This window comes from Psittacula echo (assembly GCF_963264785.1).
Source record: "Psittacula echo genome assembly, chromosome: 1".
Lineage (NCBI taxonomy): Eukaryota > Metazoa > Chordata > Aves > Psittaciformes > Psittacidae > Psittacula > Psittacula echo.
The window spans coordinates 107,122,037-107,144,654 of NC_137735.1; positions in this window are offsets into that span (position 1 = coordinate 107,122,037).

Consider the following 22,618-nt stretch of genomic DNA (forward strand, 5'->3'; position numbering starts at 1 on the left):
ATCAAATCTGGTAATGTGTTATAATTGGAAACAGTGATCTTGTAGTGACTTCAGAACAGAAGTCTGTTCTGAGACAATGGTACAACAAGTGGCATCTCTCTTTAAGTTCCAATGGACTTCAGAGAAGCAAAAAAAAAAAATAAAGACTCTGGTTCCTCACATACAAGTAGGAGTAACAAGAAGTAGGTGAGAAGGGCCATGGCTTCCTCTTTTACCCTCTCTCCATGATTAAAACCAGACTGATTTTGTTCATGTCCACAGGATCCAGCAAACATGGTGTATTTGTGACAGACAACTTCTCTCAAAGTACTGAGGGAAATATGGCCCAAACCCTATGGCACAAGGGTTTCTTGGTCGCTGCAACTTGCTATATTGAAAGGCACCCCTGAAACCCAAACACTAGGACAGAAGGACTGAGAGGGTGATGCCATCTGCAAGTCACACAGTGCTTGTCCTCTGAGAGATGGAAGGATTTTGATTTAAAGTCCCAAGACTGTGAACACTTAGACTTTGGTACAAACCTGCAGCCAACTTAATTGAGTGCTGCCTGCTGCCACGCAATGATGTTCTGTTTTGTGCAGAAGGAAGTCTTGGGGTAAGTCTGATGCCTTGAGTGAAGGGGTACAAGGCGTTGAGGTCTTCTGCAGGTGTCACTGGCTGTGGTGTCCCTTAAGTTTTAAACAGGATTATGAGAACCCACCAGAATGTAGGACACAAAAAGAAACAGTGTGGCTAGCAACAGCAACGAGAGCAATAAAACCTGGTTTCTTAACACAAGATCTGATTTGATGACAAAAATATGGACTGAGATAGTTCTTGCTGAGCAGCAGTGGCCAGATGAGAGGATTTCACGGTTTCTGTGGTTGTGCCGGATACTATCTCCCATGTCAGCACTTTCAGATATGCAGTTTAGGGTAGGAGACTGGAATGGTAGACTAACTCCTTTACCAAATAACACAGAATTATCTCTGGAATTCTTTCTGGCCATTATTTTGAAGGCCTCTAAAAAATATTTAAGAGCACAACCTTCTAGTTAAGGAAGACTACTATTTTATTAAGCAGTACAGTTGCTTAGACGTTTATTTAGATTTTTAGGCTTTTGCAGGAGAAAAATGCATATACCAGATGCCAGCTCATTACACTAATTACCCTGTTTTATGAAGAGCTATTATTAATTTTCTGCACCAGGAAATCTGAGGCAAACTATATTGTAAGTATAAACAGAAGAGCTAACTGGGAAAATAACAATCAGACAGAGATAGTGTTGCACTGCATATGCAACAGTTTGGTGAGTGTGGCTCACAGGTGACCTGCTAGACAATGTTAAACCATCTGTATCTGCTCTGCACAGCAGAGCAACTTGAACAGCAGCCGTGATTGCACTGTTATGTAAGCTCTCGGTAGGAATGCTGAGAGCCAACGATGCTCTACTGCTCAAAACATTGGGAAATGCCCTTCTGGGGCTTATGAGGCACCTGTCTTTGCCCACATGGAATGTGTTTTTTGTGCTAATAAAATAAGGGTGATCCAGGTGATGGCACTACCACCCAATTTTTTCCATGTCATTTTACAGTCATCAGTCACAAAAGTACGTTCCAGTATCAGCGGTCTGATGCACTGGATCATGGAGTGATTTTATTGATCCTTTTGCAGTTAACACAATCAGACACTTCAAAGGAAATATTTTAAAAGTCCCCGTTTCCTCTATTAAAAACATAATTCAAAATTAGAAATCTGGTTTCTTCCCAAACTTAGTAGCATTCGGAGAGTATAATATATTTCCTCTTCTCTCTGATATGTGCCAATCAATTGCACCTTGCTCTTGTCATTCCATTACCACAGTATAGAGAGTGAATATTAGCATGGTGAATTCTCTGAGTTCTGTAGCTTTCTGAAAATCCAGCTTGCTGCATACAAATGACAAAAGCCATATAAGGAGGCTCAGTCAATTCTCTGTAAGGGAGATGAGAAGTAAAAATAAACAGTGGGATGAGAGCAAGACTTACTAGCTGTCTAGCAAAAACGCAGCACTGTGCAGCATTATACACAAGTAGAGAAGCTCTTCCTCCTCTTCCCTCCCCATCCAAGTTGAATAAACAAACGAAACCACCACAGTTCAAATGCTTCAGGTCTTTAATATGTAGCTCAGTGCTTTGGACTACTAGGGAGAATTGGGGGGTGGGGGTGGGGGGGGTGGGAGAGAGAGAGGAGAGAAAGGGAAAGGGAGAGAAAACATAATTCTGACAATGTAAGCAATCTTCACATTATCAAACAGAAATTAAGTAGATCTGAGTAGATGTCCTCCACTGCTTAGCATTCAGCAAATAAGGGAGTTGGGTTCTGTCACTGGGCACTGTATCTTCACCCTTTGTACATTCAAATTGTTAGAATAATCTCTGGGTCAAGCAGCTTCCTGGGCACATTTCAGGAGCTAGCTTGGTCAGAAACCATTCCCAACAGGCAGTTTGCATGCAGCCATCCTGTTTCAAAGGCTGAGAAGTGTTTAACAGTCTGGACACGGGCTATTCCATACCAGTTTGCCTCAGTGCCAAGAAACAGTCACAAGCCCACTGAATTTACTAGCATAGCCCACCTACAGCAGTAACCCCTGGCAGATGTCCTAGCTCTGTAGCCATCTATTAAAAGAAATGAGTCTCCAAGCATTCTTTCTCCACCATTCAGGTGGAAAACAACCTTTTCTTCTTCATCTGATATATGGCTAAGTGTCATCATTACTGTAGTCACTTGGCTGATACACTTACAATGGCACCCATGCAAGTTTGGCTCCCTAGAAACTGTGAACAGGGAAGGCCCATTTCTCAGGGGCTGAGAGCTCAGATGAATGGTTTCTGGCTTCAACACCTAACCCATCGTAAATATGGACAGACAATAAGCATATTTGAAACAAACAGAAGCAAGCCAATTCTGTCACTGCCTCCTCAGGCACCACCAAGCTCTATTGCAGGTACTGGGGGGGTTCATGCTAAAGATGCTGTGCCAGCTATTTGTACCATGCACAAGTCAGAGGGAAACTCATAGACATTTCAATACTACTCTGCCCTTGTTACAGGTTCAGCAGACATATTTAAATCAATTTGTTAGCAAAAGGACCATTCAAACAGCTAAGGCAGTAACAGCTATGTGGCTCAGCAACTTGGCTACAAGAAGAATACAGTGAGCAGAAGCACATCCTGCTGCTGCTGAAGTCATTAGCAAAGCTTTCTTTGACTTCAGAAAATCAGGATGGAGCTCTGAAGTACTCTTATATAAACCAAGTGCAACTGGTACTTTCCTGGACACTAGACATTTTCTGGTGGAAGCATATATCCATCTGGTCTACTAACAGTCAGCTTGCATTTCTTTACTATCTTTCATGGACCCTTCAGGAATAGTCCAGCTATGAATAATAGTCCAGACATGAAGTCCGTATACTGAAAGTCAAAGATTACTGAAATAGAGCAATCAAATTAAAAGTTTCATCAGATACTCAGCCTGGTTCTCTTCTCCTTTACATTGCCTTTACATCTGCAAAGTATCAGTCCATGAATCAAAAATAAATGTACTGAATAGCTCCTGATTTATACATTACTTGAAATTCATGCTGGCACATAAAAAGTTGTAAATCAGATCCATTGCTTATATTTTTAAGTACATTCCTACCTGTACAAGGGCAAGATCCTCAGTTACCATAAATCAGAATAGCTCTGCTTGCTTTTCTATCTTCACAATTACAGCATCTGTAACCACTAAGGGACTTGGCCCTCATTTCTTCTCATTTCAATAATTTACTTGAAAAGAGTTTCCCAAGTGTCTATATACCAAGTTTCTGCATCTGAGGCATGTTTCACTTTAGTTACAAGATAGATGGATCTTGAAAATGATATATTTCTGGACAGTTTAGATGGACATAGAGAAGGCAGTTCCTAATTAACAGAGTAATGAGGATCTCTTACAGTGCTTCAGTCAGAACCATGGGACTACATACTTTTCTTGGAAGAATAAATGAAGATTTAGAATAGAATGCTTTTTCTATTTGTGTCTGAAAGCTTCACTACTTAGAATTGTGTTTGTCAAGACAGACAGCAAATATCACCTTCATTTTCTTAGCTTTTTTTTTTGGGGGGGGGGATTGTTGTTTGTGGTTTGTTTTTTTTTTAAGCCTAAGACATTTTATCTTGCGTAACTTAAAGGATTGCCATAACATTATCTTTTATTTTGCTTTATTCCCCCTGAAAGTGTGCCAGTCTCTGCAACTGTCAGAGAACAATTAGAGAATTAAGGCTATGAAATCCCCCATGCAGATCAAGGGTGAACAGTCTGTGGCTCTAGCACAATTTGTTCTTCTCATGATGGGGTTATAGCAACCAACCACCATCAGAGCCACATCAGGCTATAAGCTCCTATGTAATCTGAAATAGGCTACCAGAGGCTTCCACAGTGTTGTGGATTGACCTGAACTGGTTGTCAGATGCCCACACAGTTCTCTCAATCCTTCTCCTCAAAAGGACAGAGAGAAAATAAGATGGAAAAGCTCGTGGGTTGAAATAAAGACAGTAAAAATCACTCACCAATTACCATCACAGGCAAGACAGACTTGATCTGGGGAAAAATAATTTATTACCAATTAAAAATAGAAACAACTACAAAATAACTGAAACACCTTTCCACCACCCTCCTCTTCTTCCCAGGCTCAACTTTACTCCTTTATTCCCAGCTCTTCTGCTCCCTCCATGAAATCAGTGCAGATGTATTGGTAAAGGAATGCTACAGTCAGTCCATAACAGTTCTTCTCTAACGTTCCTTCCTCCTCACGCTTTCCCCCTGTTCCATTTGTGGGTCCTTTCCCACAGTTACAGTCCTTTACAAACTGCTCCTGCATGGGCAGCTTTCCACAGGCCACAGGTCCTGCCAGAAGCCTGCTCCAGAATGGGCTTTCCAGAGGCTGCAGATTCCTTCCGGGCACAGCAACCTGCTGTAATCTGGGATGCTCTGTGGGCTCCCATGTGGATACCTGCCCTGGTGTGGTCCTCTCCATAGGCTGCAGTGAAATACCTGCTTCACCGTGGCCTCCTCCAGGGACTGTGGGGGAAATCTCTGCTCCAGTGACTGGAAGGCCTCCTCCTCTTCTTCTCTGACTTTGATATCTATAGGATGGTTTTTCTCACACTTCTTTCCCCTCACTCCTCTCTCTCTCAACACATGTGTACTGCATTTTTAATTTTTATATTTTCCTCTTTCTTAAATATACTTTCACAGATGTACCACAGCTGATGGGCTCACCTGTGCCCTGCAATAGGCTGGCAGGAAGCAGCTGTATTTGGCAAGAGGCAGTCCCTGCAGCCCCACATTACCAACACCCAATGCACAGGGTGAAGCAGGGTTTTCCTGGGAATTCACCATTACCTCCCACCTCACAACTCTTCCTGGAGCTCCCTGTCTCTGAGGCAAGCAGCATCTTCACCAGTCTTTGTTAGACACAGGAAAAATTCTGGTGTGCAAAACACAGAATGTAAAAATGGTGTTTTCTCATTACCTTCTTTTTCTTAGCTCCCTAACTCAAATTATTAAACAAGTTGCTACTTCTCCTTATTCTCTTCCCATGGCTTGAGGGGGAAAGGCTGATTCTTGAAATGTTGAGTACTTAGATCCAAACTCTGTCTTACTTGGTGGACGACCAACGAAGTTTTCTTCTAACTTCATACAATACAGGGAAAACAGTAGTGGCTCTTGTTTTAGGAAATGCAAAACAGGAGCAAATAAACATGAAAGCTCTCACTAGAAAGAACAAACAATCACTTATATACCATATCCTCTCCTGCACATAAGCTGTCCCCATGTGACACACTGTCATGGTTCAAGCCCAGCGAGTAACTCAGACCCATGCAGCTGCTTGCTTAATCCTCTCTTCCTTCACTCCCCACCTCCTGGCAGGATGGGGAAGAAAATCTTGAGAATGTAAACCCCACGGTTTGAGATAAGAACAGTCCAATAACTAAGGTACAATACAAAACTACTACTACTACCACCACTAATGATAATAATGATAAGGGAAATAACAGGGAAAGAGAACATAAAAGTAAAAAGAGAAAAGGAAAATAAAACAATGAACACAAGTAATGTACAACACAACTGCTCACCACCCGCCGACTGATACCCAGCCCAACCCGAACAGCGATCTGGGCCTTCTGGGTAATACCCGCCAATTAATATACTGTCCATGACGTGCTGTGGTACGGAATACTACTTTGGCTGATTTGGGTCAGGTGTGCTGTCTCTGCTTCCTCCTGGCTTCTTGTGCATCCTTGACTTAGACTCAGGAGAGGATAATACAAAGCCCAGAGTGGTGGAGAGGGCCATCTAGGTGATGAGCTAAAAACCACACAGAGATTTTGGCAGAGATTTTGCTAAGGCTTTTGCCCTGGATTTTAACAAGATTTTCCCAGTCATTTTGGCAGGGCTTTTCCCAGGGATTTTCCCAGGGTGTTTCTTAGGCGTTTTTCAAAAAGATTTCGCAGGGATTCAGTGTTAAGGATTTTGCGACGGATTCTGTCAGACATATTGCCATGGATTTTGCCAGGGATTTTGAAGGGGTTCTTCTAGAGATTTCCTCAGGACTTTTGCCAGGGGTTTTGTTAAGAATTTTGTCATGGCTTTGCAAGGCCTATTTACATGGATACTTTTAGGGCTTTTGACAGGAATTATGACAGGCATTTTGTCATTGATTATGGCGTGTCTTCATCATGCATTTTGCCTGGGCTTTTGCCACAGATTTTGCCAGGCATCTTGACTGGCTTTTCCCATAGATTTTGCCAGTCTTTCCCCAAGGCTTCTGCAAACGCTTTTAGAATGGGGTTTGCGAGAGTCTGTGGGAAGAGCTTTGATAAAATCCCTGGCAGAAGCCTCGGGAAAAGTCCAGGTAAAATCCATGGAAAATAACCTGGGAAAAGCACTGGGAAATGCCTTGGGAAAAGCCCTGGCAAAAGCCCTGGCAAATTCCCGCTCAACATCCATGGCAAATGCCCTGGAAAAATTCCTGGTACAATACCTGAAAAAACGCCCTGGAAAAATCCCTTGGTAAATCCCTCGCAATAGCCCTGACAAAAGCACTGTGAAAACCCTTGGCCAAATCCATGGCAAAAGTCGTGGCAAAAGACTTGGCAAGCTACCTGTCAAAATCCATGGCAACAGCCCTGGCAAAATCCCTGGCAAAAGCCATGACAAAATCCATGACAAAATCCCTGGCAAAAGAAGTTGCAAAAGCCTTGGGAAATGCCCTGGCCAAAGCCTTAGCAAATAACCTGGCTACAGCTATGTCAAAATCCCTGGCCAACGTCTTGGTAAAATCCCTCTCAAAAGTCTTGGGAAACAGTCTGGCAAAAGCCCTGCCAAAGCCCTGGGTCAACTTTCTGGCCAAAGCCTTGGCAAAATGCCTGGTAAAAAGCTTGGGAGAATCCCTGGGAAAAGCCCTGGGAAAAGCCCTGGGAAAAGCCTTGGAGAAGGTCCTGGCAAAAGCTGTGGCACAATCCCTGGCAAAAGCCTCGGCAAAATCCCCGGCAAAAACACTGGAATAAGCCTTGGCCAAAGCCTTGGCAAACGCCCTGGCCAAAGCCCTGGCAAAAGCCTTGGCAAAATCCCTGGGGAAATTTTGATAAGTTCCCTGGCAAAATCTTGGCAAAAGCCTTGTCTTCTTTTTGGCCAGGGATTTTGCCAAGGCTTTTACAGGGAATTTTGCCAGGACTTTTGTCAAGGCTTTGACCAAGGCTTTTGTTAGGGGTTTTGCCAGGGCTTTTTCCAAGGCTTTTGCCAGCGTTTTTGCCAAGGCTTCTAACAGCAATTTTGCCCGGGCTCTTCCCAGAGGTTTTCCAAGGGATCCCTGGCTTCTGCCAGGCCTTTGCTAAGGATTATTCCAAGGCTTTTTCCAGGGTTTTGAGCAGGGATTTTGCCAGGGCTTTTGCCATGCATTTTGCCAAAGCCTTTGCCAGGCCTTTCCCAAGGCTTTGGACAGGGATTTTAGCACAGATTTTTGAGGGGCTTTTGCCAAGTATTGTATTTTGCCAAGACTTTTGCCAAGACTTTTGCCAGGGCTTTTCACAGTGATTTTTCAAGGACTTTTTTAAGGTTTTGTTGTTTGGTTTTTTTCCCCAGAGCTTTTGCCAAAGCTTTTGCCAGGGATTCTGGGAAGGCTTTTGCCAGGGGTTTTGCCAAGCCTTCTGACAGGTATTTCATCAGGATTTTCCCCATTTGTTTCCAGTGATTTGCCAAGGCTTTTGCCAGAGCTATTCACATGGATACTTGCAGGGCTTTCGCCAGGAATTTTGACAGGCATTTTGTCATGGATTATGGCATGGCTTTTGCTATGGATTTTGCCTGGGCTTTTGCGAAAGATTTTGTGGAGGAGTTTGCAAAAGACTTTACCAGGGCTTCTGCCAGGGCTTTTGCCACAGATTTTGCCAGGCATCTTGACTGGCTTTTCCCATAGATTTTGCCAGTCTTTCCCCAAGGCTTCTGCAAACGCTTTTAGAATGGGGTTTGCGAGAGTCTGTGGGAAGAGCTTTGATAAAATCCCTGGCAGAAGCCTCGGGAAAAGTCCAGGTAAAATCCATGGAAAATAACCTGGGAAAAGCACTGGGAAATGCCTTGGGAAAAGCCCTGGCAAAAGCCCTGGCAAATTCCCGCTCAACATCCATGGCAAATGCCCTGGAAAAATTCCTGGTAAAATACCTGAAAAAAACGCCCTGGAAAAATCCCTTGGTAAATCCCTCGCAATAGCCCTGATAAAAGCACTGTGAAAACCCTTGGCCAAATCCATGGCAAAAGTCGTGGCAAAAGACTTGGCAAGCTACCTGTCAAAATCCATGGCAACAGCCCTGGCAAAAGCCATGCCAAAATCCATGCCAAAATCCCTGGCAAAAGAAGTTGCAAAAGCCTTAGCAAATAACCTGGCTACAGCTATGTCAAAATCCCTGGCCAACGTCTTGGTAAAATCCCTCTCAAAAGTCTTGGGAAACAGTCTGACAAAAGCCCTGCCAAAGCCCTGGGTCAACTTTCTGGCCAAAGCCTTGGCAAAATGCCTGGTAAAAAGCTTGGGAGAATCCCTGGCAAAAGCCCTGGGAAAAGCCTTGGAGAAGGTCCTGGCAAAAGCTATGTCACAATCCCTGGCAAAAGCCTTGGCAAAATCCCTAGGGAAATTTTGATAAGTTCCCTGGCAAAATCTTGGCAAAAGCCTTGTCTTCTTTTTGGCCAGGGATTTTGCCAAGGCTTTTACAGGGAATTTTGCCAGGACTTTTGTCAAGGCTTTTGTTAGGGATTTTGCCAGGGCTTTTTCCCAGGCTTTTGCCAGCGTTTTTGCCAAGGCTTCTAACAGCAATTTTGCCCGGGCTCTTCCCAGAGGTTTTCCAAGGGATCCCTGGCTTTTGCCAGGCCTTTGCTAAGGATTATTCCAAGGCTTTTTCCAGGGTTTTGAGCAGGGATTTTGCCAGGGCTTTTGCCATGCATTTTGCCAAAGCCTTTGCCAGGCCTTTCCCAAGGCTTTGGACAGGGATTTTAGCACAGATTTTTGAGGGGCTTTTGCCAAGTATTGTATTTTGCCAAGACTTTTGCCAAGACTTTTGCCAGGGCTTTTCACAGTGATTTTTCCAGGACTTTTTTAAGGTTTTGTTGTTTGGGTTTATTTTCCCAGAGCTTTTGCCAAAGCTTTTGCCAGGGATTCTGGGAAGGCTTTTGCCAGGGGTTTTGCCAAGCCTTCTGACAGGTATTTCATCAGGATTTTCCCCATTTGTTTCCAGTGATTTGCCAAGGCTTTTGCCAGAGCTATTCACATGGATACTTGCAGGGCTTTCGCCAGGAATTTTGACAGGCATTTTGTCACGGATTATGGCATGGCTTTTGCTATGGATTTTGCCTGGGCTTTTGCCAAAGATTTTGTGGAGGAGTTTGCAAAAGACTTTACCAGGGCTTCTGCCAGGGCTTTTGCCACAGATTTTGCCAGGCATCTTGACTGGCTTTTCCCATAGATTTTGCCAGTCTTTCCCCAAGGCTTCTGCAAACGCTTTTAGAGTGGGGTTTGCGAGAGTCTGTGGGAAGAGCTTTGATAAAATCCCTGGCAGAAGCCTCGGGAAAAGTCCAGGTAAAATCCATGGAAAATAACCTGGGAAAAGCACTGGGAAAAGCCCTGGCAAAAGCCCTGGCAGAAGCCCTGGCAAATTCCCGCTCAACATCCATGGCAAATGCCCTGGAAAAATTCCTGGTACAATACCTGAAAAAACGCCCTGGAAAAATCCCTTGGTAAATCCCTCGCAATAGCCCTGACAAAAGCACTGTGAAAACCCTTGGCCAAATCCATGGCAAAAGTCGTGGCAAAAGACTTGGCAAGCTACCTGTCAAAATCCATGGCAACAGCCCTGGCAAAAGCCATGCCAAAATCCATGACAAAATCCCTGGCAAAAGAAGTTGCAAAAGCCCTGGCAAAAGCCTTAGCAAATAACCTGGCTACAGCTATGTCAAAATCCCTGGCCAACGTCTTGGTAAAATCCCTCTCAAAAGTCTTGGGAAACAGTCTGACAAAAGCCCTGCCAAAGCCCTGGGTCAACTTTCTGGCCAAAGCCTTGGCAAAATGCCTGGTAAAAAGCTTGGGAGAATCCCTGGGAAAAGCCCTGGGAAAAGCCTTGGAGAAGGTCCTGGCAAAAGCTGTGGCACAATCCCTGGCAAAAGCCTCGGCAAAGCCCCCGGCAAAAACACTGGAATAAGCCTTGGCCAAAGCCTTGGCAAACGCCCTGGCCAAAGCCCTGGCAAAAGCCTTGGCAAAATCCCTGGGGAAATTTTGATAAGTTCCCTGGCAAAATCTTGGCAAAAGCCTTGTCTTCTTTTTGGCCGGGGATTTTGCCAAGGCTTTTACAGGGAATTTTGCCAGGACTTTTGTCAAGGCTTTGACCAAGGCTTTTGTTAGGGGTTTTGCCAGGGCTTTTTTCCAAGGCTTTTGCCAGCGTTTTTGCCAAGGCTTCTAACAGCAATTTTGCCCGGGCTCTTCCCAGAGGTTTTCCAAGGGATCCCTGGCTTCTGCCAGGCCTTTGCTAAGGATTATTCCAAGGATTTTCCAGGGTTTTGAGCAGGGATTTTGCCAGGGCTTTTGCCATGCATTTTGCCAAAGCCTTTGCCAGGCCTTTCCCAAGGCTTTGGACAGGGATTTTAGCACAGATTTTTGAGGGGCTTTTGCCAAGTATTGTATTTTGCCAAGACTTTTGCCAAGACTTTTGCCAGGGCTTTTCACAGTGATTTAGCCAGGACTTTTTTAAGGTTTTGTTGTTTGGTTTTTTTTCCCAGAGCTTTTGCCAAAGCTTTTGTCAGGGATTCTGGGAAGGCTTTTGCCAGGGGTTTTGCCAAGCCTTCTGACAGGTATTTCATCAGGATTTTCCCCATTTGTTTCCAGTGATTTGCCAAGGCTTTTGCCAGGGCTATTCACATGGATACTTGCAGGGCTTTCGCCAGGAATTTTGACAGGCATTTTGTCATGGATTATGGCATGGCTTTTGCTATGGATTTTGCCTGGGCTTTTGCCAAAGATTTTGTGGAGGAGTTTGCAAAAGACTTTACCAGGGCTTCTGCCAGGGCTTTTGCCACAGATTTTGCCAGGCATCTTGACTGGCTTTTCCCATAGATTTTGCCAGTCTTTCCCCAAGGCTTCTGCAAACGCTTTTAGAATGGGGTTTGCGAGAGTCTGTGGGAAGAGCTTTGATAAAATCCCTGGCAGAAGCCTCGGGAAAAGTCCAGGTAAAATCCATGGAAAATAACCTGGGAAAAGCACTGGGAAATGCCTTGGGAAAAGCCCTGGCAAAAGCCCTGGCAAATTCCCGCTCAACATCCATGGCAAATGCCCTGGAAAAATTCCTGGTACAATACCTGAAAAAACGCCCTGGAAAAATCCCTTGGTAAATCCCTCGCAATAGCCCTGACAAAAGCACTGTGAAAACCCTTGGCCAAATCCATGGCAAAAGTCGTGGCAAAAGACTTGGCAAGCTACCTGTCAAAATCCATGGCAACAGCCCTGGCAAAAGCCATGCCAAAATCCATGACAAAATCCCTGGCAAAAGAAGTTGCAAAAGCCCTGGCAAAAGCCTTAGCAAATAACCTGGCTACAGCTATGTCAAAATCCCTGGCCAAGGTCTTGGTAAAATCCCTCTCAAAAGTCTTGGGAAACAGTCTGACAAAAGCCCTGCCAAAGCCCTGGGTCAACTTTCTGGCCAAAGCCTTGGCAAAATGCCTGGTAAAAAGCTTGGGAGAATCCCTGGGAAAAGCCCTGGGAAAAGCCTTGGAGAAGGTCCTGGCAAAAGCTGTGGCACAATCCCTGGCAAAAGCCTCGGCAAAGTCCCCGGCAAAAACACTGGAATAAGCCTTGGCCAAAGCCTTGGCAAACGCCCTGGCCAAAGCCCTGGCAAAAGCCTTGGCAAAATCCCTGGGGAAATTTTGATAAGTTCCCTGGCAAAATCTTGGCAAAAGCCTTGTCTTCTTTTTGGCCAGGGATTTTGCCAAGGCTTTTACAGGGAATTTTGCCAGGACTTTTGTCAAGGCTTTTGTTAGGGATTTTGCCAGGGCTTTTTCCCAGGCTTTTGCCAGCGTTTTTGCCAAGGCTTCTAACAGCAATTTTGCCCGGGCTCTTCCCAGAGGTTTTCCAAGGGATCCCTGGCTTTTGCCAGGCCTTTGCTAAAGATTATTCCAAGGCTTTTTCCAGGGTTTTGAGCAGGGATTTTGCCAGGGCTTTTGCCATGCATTTTGCCAAAGCCTTTGCCAGGCCTTTTCCAAGGCTTTGGACAGGGATTTTAGCACAGATTTTTGAGGGGCTTTTGCCAAGTATTGTATTTTGCCAAGACTTTTGCCAAGACTTTTGCCAGGGCTTTTCACAGTGATTTTTCCAGGACTTTTTTAAGGTTTTGTTGTTTGTGGTTTTTTTTCCCAGAGCTTTTGCCAAAGCTTTTGCCAGGGATTCTGGGAAGGCTTTTGCCAGGGGTTTTGCCAAGCCTTCTGACAGGTATTTCATCAGGATTTTCCCCATTTGTTTCCAGTGATTTGCCAAGGCTTTTGCCAGAGCTATTCACATGGATACTTGCAGGGCTTTCGCCAGGAATTTTGACAGGCATTTTGTCACGGATTATGGCATGGCTTTTGCTATGGATTTTGCCTGGGCTTTTGCCAAAGATTTTGTGGAGGAGTTTGCAAAAGACTTTACCAGGGCTTCTGCCAGGGCTTTTGCCACAGATTTTGCCAGGCATCTTGACTGGCTTTTCCCATAGATTTTGCCAGTCTTTCCCCAAGGCTTCTGCAAACGCTTTTAGAATGGGGTTTGCGAGAGTCTGTGGGAAGAGCTTTGATAAAATCCCTGGCAGAAGCCTCGGGAAAAGTCCAGGTAAAATCCATGGAAAATAACCTGGGAAAAGCACTGGGAAATGCCTTGGGAAAAGCCCTGGCAAAAGCCCTGGCAAATTCCCGCTCAACATCCATGGCAAATGCCCTGGAAAAATTCCTGGTAAAATACCTGAAAAAACGCCCTGGAAAAATCCCTTGGTAAATCCCTCGCAATAGCCCTGACAAAAGCACTGTGAAAACCCTTGGCCAAATCCATGGCAAAAGTCGTGGCAAAAGACTTGGCAAGCTACCTGTCAAAATCCATGGCAACAGCCCTGGCAAAAGCCATGCCAAAATCCATGACAAAATCCCTGGCAAAAGAAGTTGCAAAAGCCCTGGCAAAAGCCTTAGCAAATAACCTGGCTACAGCTATGTCAAAATCCCTGGCCAAGGTCTTGGTAAAATCCCTCTCAAAAGTCTTGGGAAACAGTCTGACAAAAGCCCTGCCAAAGCCCTGGGTCAACTTTCTGGCCAAAGCCTTGGCAAAATGCCTGGTAAAAAGCTTGGGAGAATCCCTGGCAAAAGCCCTGGGAAAAGCCTTGGAGAAGGTCCTGGCAAAAGCTGTGGCACAATCCCTGGCAAAAGCCTCGGCAAAGTCCCCGGCAAAAACACTGGAATAAGCCTTGGCCAAAGCCTTGGCAAACGCCCTGGCCAAAGCCCTGGCAAAAGCCTTGGCAAAATCCCTGGGGAAATTTTGATAAGTTCCCTGGCAAAATCTTGGCAAAAGCCTTGTCTTCTTTTTGGCCAGGGATTTTGCCAAGGCTTTTACAGGGAATTTTGCCAGGACTTTTGTCAAGGCTTTTGTTAGGGATTTTGCCAGGGCTTTTTCCCAGGCTTTTGCCAGCGTTTTTGCCAAGGCTTCTAACAGCAATTTTGCCCGGGCTCTTCCCAGAGGTTTTCCAAGGGATCCCTGGCTTTTGCCAGGCCTTTGCTAAAGATTATTCCAAGGCTTTTTCCAGGGTTTTGAGCAGGGATTTTGCCAGGGCTTTTGCCATGCATTTTGCCAAAGCCTTTGCCAGGCCTTTCCCAAGGCTTTGGACAGGGATTTTAGCACAGATTTTTGAGGGGCTTTTGCCAAGTATTGTATTTTGCCAAGACTTTTGCCAAGACTTTTGCCAGGGCTTTTCACAGTGATTTTTCCAGGACTTTTTTAAGGTTTTGTTGTTTGTGGTTTTTTTTCCCAGAGCTTTTGCCAAAGCTTTTGCCAGGGATTCTGGGAAGGCTTTTGCCAGGGGTTTTGCCAAGCCTTCTGACAGGTATTTCATCAGGATTTTCCCCATTTGTTTCCAGTGATTTGCCAAGGCTTTTGCCAGAGCTATTCACATGGATACTTGCAGGGCTTTCGCCAGGAATTTTGACAGGCATTTTGTCACGGATTATGGCATGGCTTTTGCTATGGATTTTGCCTGTGCTTTTGCCAAAGATTTTGTGGAGGAGTTTGCAAAAGACTTTACCAGGGCTTCTGCCAGGGCTTTTGCCACAGATTTTGCCAGGCATCTTGACTGGCTTTTCCCATAGATTTTGCCAGTCTTTCCCCAAGGCTTCTGCAAACGCTTTTAGAATGGGGTTTGCGAGAGTCTGTGGGAAGAGCTTTGATAAAATCCCTGGCAGAAGCCTCGGGAAAAGTCCAGGTAAAATCCATGGAAAATAACCTGGGAAAAGCACTGGGAAATGCCTTGGGAAAAGCCCTGGCAAAAGCCCTGGCAAATTCCCGCTCAACATCCATGGCAAATGCCCTGGAAAAATTCCTGGTAAAATACCTGAAAAAACGCCCTGGAAAAATCCCTTGGTAAATCCCTCGCAATAGCCCTGACAAAAGCACTGTGAAAACCCTTGGCCAAATCCATGGCAAAAGTCGTGGCAAAAGACTTGGCAAGCTACCTGTCAAAATCCATGGCAACAGCCCTGGCAAAAGCCATGCCAAAATCCATGACAAAATCCCTGGCAAAAGAAGTTGCAAAAGCCTTGGCAAAAGCCCTGGCAAAAGCCTTAGCAAATAACCTGGCTACAGCTATGTCAAAATCCCTGGCCAACGTCTTGGTAAAATCCCTCTCAAAAGTCTTGGGAAACAGTCTGACAAAAGCCCTGCCAAAGCCCTGGGTCAACTTTCTGGCCAAAGCCTTGGCAAAATGCCTGGTAAAAAGCTTGGGAGAATCCCTGGGAAAAGCCCTGGGAAAAGCCTTGGAGAAGGTCCTGGCAAAAGCTATGGCACAATCCCTGGCAAAAGCCTCGGCAAAATCCCCGGCAAAAACACTGGAATAAGCCTTGGCCAAAGCCTTGGCAAACGCCCTGGCCAAAGCCCTGGCAAAAGCCTTGGCAAAATCCCTGGGGAAATTTTGATAAGTTCCCTGGCAAAATCTTGGCAAAAGCCTTGTCTTCTTTTTGGCCAGGGATTTTGCCAAGGCTTTTACAGGGAATTTTGCCAGGACTTTTGTCAAGGCTTTGACCAAGGCTTTTGTTAGGGATTTTGCCAGGGCTTTTTCCCAGGCTTTTGCCAGCGTTTTTGCCAAGGCTTCTAACAGCAATTTTGCCCGGGCTCTTCCCAGAGGTTTTCCAAGGGATCCCTGGCTTTTGCCAGGCCTTTGCTAAAGATTATTCCAAGGCTTTTTCCAGGGTTTTGAGCAGGGATTTTGCCAGGGCTTTTGCCATGCATTTTGCCAAAGCCTTTGCCAGGCCTTTTCCAAGGCTTTGGACAGGGATTTTAGCACAGATTTTTGAGGGGCTTTTGCCAAGTATTGTATTTTGCCAAGACTTTTGCCAAGACTTTTGCCAGGGCTTTTCACAGTGATTTTTCCAGGACTTTTTTAAGGTTTTGTTGTTTGTGGTTTTTTTTCCCAGAGCTTTTGCCAAAGCTTTTGCCAGGGATTCTGGGAAGGCTTTTGCCAGGGGTTTTGCCAAGCCTTCTGACAGGTATTTCATCAGGATTTTCCCCATTTGTTTCCAGTGATTTGCCAAGGCTTTTGCCAGAGCTATTCACATGGATACTTGCAGGGCTTTCGCCAGGAATTTTGACAGGCATTTTGTCACGGATTATGGCATGGCTTTTGCTATGGATTTTGCCTGGGCTTTTGCCAAAGCTTTTGTGGAGGAGTTTGCAAAAGACTTTACCAGGGCTTCTGCCAGGGCTTTTGCCACAGATTTTGCCAGGCATCTTGACTGGCTTTTCCCATAGATTTTGCCAGTCTTTCCCCAAGGCTTCTGCAAACGCTTTTAGAATGGGGTTTGCGAGAGTCTGTGGGAAGAGCTTTGATAAAATCCCTGGCAGAAGCCTCGGGAAAAGTCCAGGTAAAATCCATGGAAAATAACCTGGGAAAAGCACTGGGAAATGCCTTGGGAAAAGCCCTGGCAAAAGCCCTGGCAAATTCCCGCTCAACATCCATGGCAAATGCCCTGGAAAAATTCCTGGTAAAATACCTGAAAAAACGCCCTGGAAAAATCCCTTGGTAAATCCCTCGCAATAGCCCTGACAAAAGCACTGTGAAAACCCTTGGCCAAATCCATGGCAAAAGTCGTGGCAAAAGACTTGGCAAGCTACCTGTCAAAATCCATGGCAACAGCCCTGGCAAAAGCCATGCCAAAATCCATGACAAAATCCCTGGCAAAAGAAGTTGCAAAAGCCTTGGCAAAAGCCCTGGCAAAAGCCTTAGCAAATAACCTGGCTACAGCTATGTCAAAATCCCTGGCCAACGTCTTGGTAAAATCCCTCTCAAAAGTCTTGGGAAACAGTCTGACAAAAGCCCTGCCAAAGCCCTGGGTCAACTTTCTGGCCAAAGCCTTGGCAAAATGCCTGGTAAAAAGCTTGGGAGAATCCCTGGCAAAAGCCCTGGGAAAAGCCCTGGGAAAAGCCTTGGAGAAGGTCCTGGCAAAAGCTATGGCACAATCCCTGGCAAAAGCCTCGGCAAAATCCCCGGCAAAAACACTGGAATAAGCCTTGGCCAAAGCCTTGGCAAACGCCCTGGCCAAAGCCCTGGCAAAAGCCTTGGCAAAATCCCTGGGGAAATTTTGATAAGTTCCCTGGCAAAATCTTGGCAAAAGCCTTGTCTTCTTTTTGGCCAGGGATTTTGCCAAGGCTTTTACAGGGAATTTTGCCAGGACTTTTGTCAAGGCTTTGACCAAGGCTTTTGTTAGGGATTTTGCCAGGGCTTTTTCCCAGGCTTTTGCCAGCGTTTTTGCCAAGGCTTCTAACAGCAATTTTGCCCGGGCTCTTCCCAGAGGTTTTCCAAGGGATCCCTGGCTTCTGCCAGGCCTTTGCTAAGGATTATTCCAAGGATTTTCCAGGGTTTTGAGCAGGGATTTTGCCAGGGCTTTTGCCATGCATTTTGCCAAAGCCTTTGCCAGGCCTTTTCCAAGGCTTTGGACAGGGATTTTAGCACAGATTTTTGAGGGGCTTTTGCCAAGTATTGTATTTTGCCAAGACTTTTGCCAAGACTTTTGCCAGGGCTTTTCACAGTGATTTTTCCAGGACTTTTTTAAGGTTTTGTTGTTTGGTTTTTTTCCCCAGAGCTTTTGCCAAAGCTTTTGCCAGGGATTCTGGGAAGGCTTTTGCCAGGGGTTTTGCCAAGCCTTCTGACAGGTATTTCATCAGGATTTTCCCCATTTGTTTCCAGTGATTTGCCAAGGCTTTTGCCAGAGCTATTCACATGGATACTTGCAGGGCTTTCGCCAGGAATTTTGACAGGCATTTTGTCACGGATTATGGCATGGCTTTTGCTATGGATTTTGCCTGGGCTTTTGCCAAAGCTTTTGTGGAGGAGTTTGCAAAAGACTTTACCAGGGCTTCTGCCAGGGCTTTTGCCACAGATTTTGCCAGGCATCTTGACTGGCTTTTCCCATAGATTTTGCCAGTCTTTCCCCAAGGCTTCCGCAAACGCTTTTAGAGTGGGGTTTGCGAGAGTCTGTGGGAAGAGCTTTGATAAAATCCCTGGCAGAAGCCTCGGGAAAAGTCCAGGTAAAATCCATGGAAAATAACCTGGGAAAAGCACTGGGAAAAGCCCTGGCAAAAGCCCTGGCAGAAGCCCTGGCAAATTCCCGCTCAACATCCATGGCAAATGCCCTGGAAAAATTCCTGGTAAAATACCTGAAAAAACGCCCTGGAAAAATCCCTTGGTAAATCCCTCGCAATAGCCCTGACAAAAGCACTGTGAAAACCCTTGGCCAAATCCATGGCAAAAGTCGTGGCAAAAGACTTGGCAAGCTACCTGTCAAAATCCATGGCAACAGCCCTGGCAAAAGCCATGCCAAAATCCATGACAAAATCCCTGGCAAAAGAAGTTGCAAAAGCCTTGGCAAAAGCCCTGGCAAAAGCCTTAGCAAATAACCTGGCTACAGCTATGTCAAAATCCCTGGCCAACGTCTTGGTAAAATCCCTCTCAAAAGTCTTGGGAAACAGTCTGACAAAAGCCCTGCCAAAGCCCTGGGTCAACTTTCTGGCCAAAGCCTTGGCAAAATGCCTGGTAAAAAGCTTGGGAGAATCCCTGGCAAAAGCCCTGGGAAAAGCCCTGGGAAAAGCCTTGGAGAAGGTCCTGGCAAAAGCTATGGCACAATCCCTGGCAAAAGCCTCGGCAAAATCCCCGGCAAAAACACTGGAATAAGCCTTGGCCAAAGCCTTGGCAAACGCCCTGGCCAAAGCCCTGGCAAAAGCCTTGGCAAAATCCCTGGGGAAATTTTGATAAGTTCCCTGGCAAAATCTTGGCAAAAGCCTTGTCTTCTTTTTGGCCAGGGATTTTGCCAAGGCTTTTACAGGGAATTTTGCCAGGACTTTTGTCAAGGCTTTGACCAAGGCTTTTGTTAGGGATTTTGCCAGGGCTTTTTCCCAGGCTTTTGCCAGCGTTTTTGCCAAGGCTTCTAACAGCAATTTTGCCCGGGCTCTTCCCAGAGGTTTTCCAAGGGATCCCTGGCTTTTGCCAGGCCTTTGCTAAAGATTATTCCAAGGCTTTTTCCAGGGTTTTGAGCAGGGATTTTGCCAGGGCTTTTGCCATGCATTTTGCCAAAGCCTTTGCCAGGCCTTTCCCAAGGCTTTGGACAGGGATTTTAGCACAGATTTTTGAGGGGCTTTTGCCGGGGCTTTTGCCAAGTATTGTATTTTGCCAAGACTTTTGCCAAGACTTTTGCCAGGGCTTTTCACAGTGATTTAGCCAGGACTTTTTTAACGTTTTGTTGTTTGTTTTTTTTTTCCCAGAGCTTTTGCCAAAGCTTTTGCCAGGGATTCTGGGAAGGCTTTTGCCAGGGGTTTTGCCAAGCCTTCTGACAGGTATTTCATCAGGATTTTCCCCATTTGTTTCCAGTGATTTGCCAAGGCTTTTGCCAGGGCTATTCACATGGATACTTGCAGGGCTTTCGCCAGGAATTTTGAAAGGATTTTTTCATGGATTATGGCATGGCTTTTGCTGTGGATTTTGCCTGGGCTTTTGCCAAAGCTTTTGTGGAGGAGTTTGCAAAAGACTTTACCAGGGCTTCTGCCAGGGCTTTTGCCACAGATTTTGCCAGGCATCTTGACTGGCTTTTCCCATAGATTTTGCCAGTCTTTCCCCAAGGCTTCTGCAAACGCTTTTAGAATGGGGTTTGCGAGAGTCTGTGGGAAGAGCTTTGATAAAATCCCTGGCAGAAGCCTCGGGAAAAGTCCAGGTAAAATCCATGGAAAATAACCTGGGAAAAGCACTGGGAAATGCCTTGGGAAAAGCCCTGGCAAAAGCCCTGGCAAATTCCTGCTCAACATCCATGGCAAATGCCCTGGAAAAATTCCTGGTAAAATACCTGAAAAAACGCCCTGGAAAAATCCCTTGGTAAATCCCTCGCAATAGCCCTGACAAAAGCACTGTGAAAACCCTTGGCCAAATCCATGGCAAAAGTCGTGGCAAAAGACTTGGCAAGCTACCTGTCAAAATCCATGGCAACAGCCCTGGCAAAAGCCATGCCAAAATCCATGACAAAATCCCTGGCAAAAGAAGTTGCAAAAGCCTTGGCAAAAGCCCTGGCAAAAGCCTTAGCAAATAACCTGGCTACAGCTATGTCAAAATCCCTGGCCAATGTCTTGGTAAAATCCCTCTCAAAAGTCTTGGGAAACAGTCTGGCAAAAGCCCTGCCAAAGCCCTGGGTCAACTTTCTGGCCAAAGCCTTGGCAAAATGCCTGGTAAAAAGCTTGGGAGAATCCCTGGCAAAAGCCCTGGGAAAAGCCTTGGAGAAGGTCCTGGCAAAAGCCTTGGCAAAATCCCTGGCAAAAGCCTCGGCAAAGCCCCCGGCAAAAACACTGGAATAAGCCTTGGCCAAAGCCTTGGCAAACGCCCTGGCCAAAGCCCTGGCAAAAGCCTTGGCAAAATCCCTGGGGAAATTTTGATAAGTTCCCTGGCAAAATCTTGGCAAAAGCCTTGTCTTCTTTTTGGCCAGGGATTTTGCCAAGGCTTTTACAGGGAATTTTGCCAGGACTTTTGTCAAGGCTTTGACCAAGGCTTTTGTTAGGGGTTTTGCCAGGGCTTTTTTCCAAGGCTTTTGCCAGCGTTTTTGCCAAGGCTTCTAACAGCAATTTTGCCCGGGCTCTTCCCAGAGGTTTTCCAAGGGATCCCTGGCTTCTGCCAGGCCTTTGCTAAGGATTATTCCAAGGATTTTCCAGGGTTTTGAGCAGGGATTTTGCCAGGGCTTTTGCCATGAATTTTGCCAAAGCCTTTGCCAGGCCTTTCCCAAGGCTTTGGACAGGGATTTTAGCACAGATTTTTGAGGGGCTTTTGCCAAGTATTGTATTTTGCCAAGACTTTTGCCAAGACTTTTGCCAGGGCTTTTCACAGTGATTTAGCCAGGACTTTTTTAAGGTTTTGTTGTTTGTTTTTTTTTCCCAGAGCTTTTGCCAAAGCTTTTGCCAGGGATTCTGGGAAGGCTTTTGCCAGGGGTTTTGCCAAGCCTTCTGACAGGTATTTCATCAGGATTTTCCCCATTTGTTTCCAGTGATTTGCCAAGGCTTTTGCCAGAGCTATTCACATGGATACTTGCAGGGCTTTCGCCAGGAATTTTGACAGGCATTTTGTCACGGATTATGGCATGGCTTTTGCTATGGATTTTGCCTGGGCTTTTGCCAAAGATTTTGTGGAGGAGTTTGCAAAAGACTTTACCAGGGCTTCTGCCAGGGCTTTTGCCACAGATTTTGCCAGGCATCTTGACTGGCTTTTCCCATAGATTTTGCCAGTCTTTCCCCAAGGCTTCCGCAAACGCTTTTAGAGTGGGGTTTGCGAGAGTCTGTGGGAAGAGCTTTGATAAAATCCCTGGCAGAAGCCTCGGGAAAAGTCCAGGTAAAATCCATGGAAAATAACCTGGGAAAAGCACTGGGAAAAGCCCTGGCAAAAGCCCTGGCAGAAGCCCTGGCAAATTCCCGCTCAACATCCATGGCAAATGCCCTGGAAAAATTCCTGGTAAAATACCTGAAAAAACGCCCTGGAAAAATCCCTTGGTAAATCCCTCGCAATAGCCCTGACAAAAGCACTGTGAAAACCCTTGGCCAAATCCATGGCAAAAGTCGTGGCAAAAGACTTGGCAAGCTACCTGTCAAAATCCATGGCAACAGCCCTGGCAAAAGCCATGCCAAAATCCATGACAAAATCCCTGGCAAAAGAAGTTGCAAAAGCCTTGGCAAAAGCCCTGGCAAAAGCCTTAGCAAATAACCTGGCTACAGCTATGTCAAAATCCCTGGCCAACGTCTTGGTAAAATCCCTCTCAAAAGTCTTGGGAAACAGTCTGACAAAAGCCCTGCCAAAGCCCTGGGTCAACTTTCTGGCCAAAGCCTTGGCAAAATGCCTGGTAAAAAGCTTGGGAGAATCCCTGGCAAAAGCCCTGGGAAAAGCCCTGGGAAAAGCCTTGGAGAAGGTCCTGGCAAAAGCTATGGCACAATCCCTGGCAAAAGCCTCGGCAAAATCCCCGGCAAAAACACTGGAATAAGCCTTGGCCAAAGCCTTGGCAAACGCCCTGGCCAAAGCCCTGGCAAAAGCCTTGGCAAAATCCCTGGGGAAATTTTGATAAGTTCCCTGGCAAAATCTTGGCAAAAGCCTTGTCTTCTTTTTGGCCAGGGATTTTGCCAAGGCTTTTACAGGGAATTTTGCCAGGACTTTTGTCAAGGCTTTGACCAAGGCTTTTGTTAGGGATTTTGCCAGGGCTTTTTCCCAGGCTTTTGCCAGCGTTTTTGCCAAGGCTTCTAACAGCAATTTTGCCCGGGCTCTTCCCAGAGGTTTTCCAAGGGATCCCT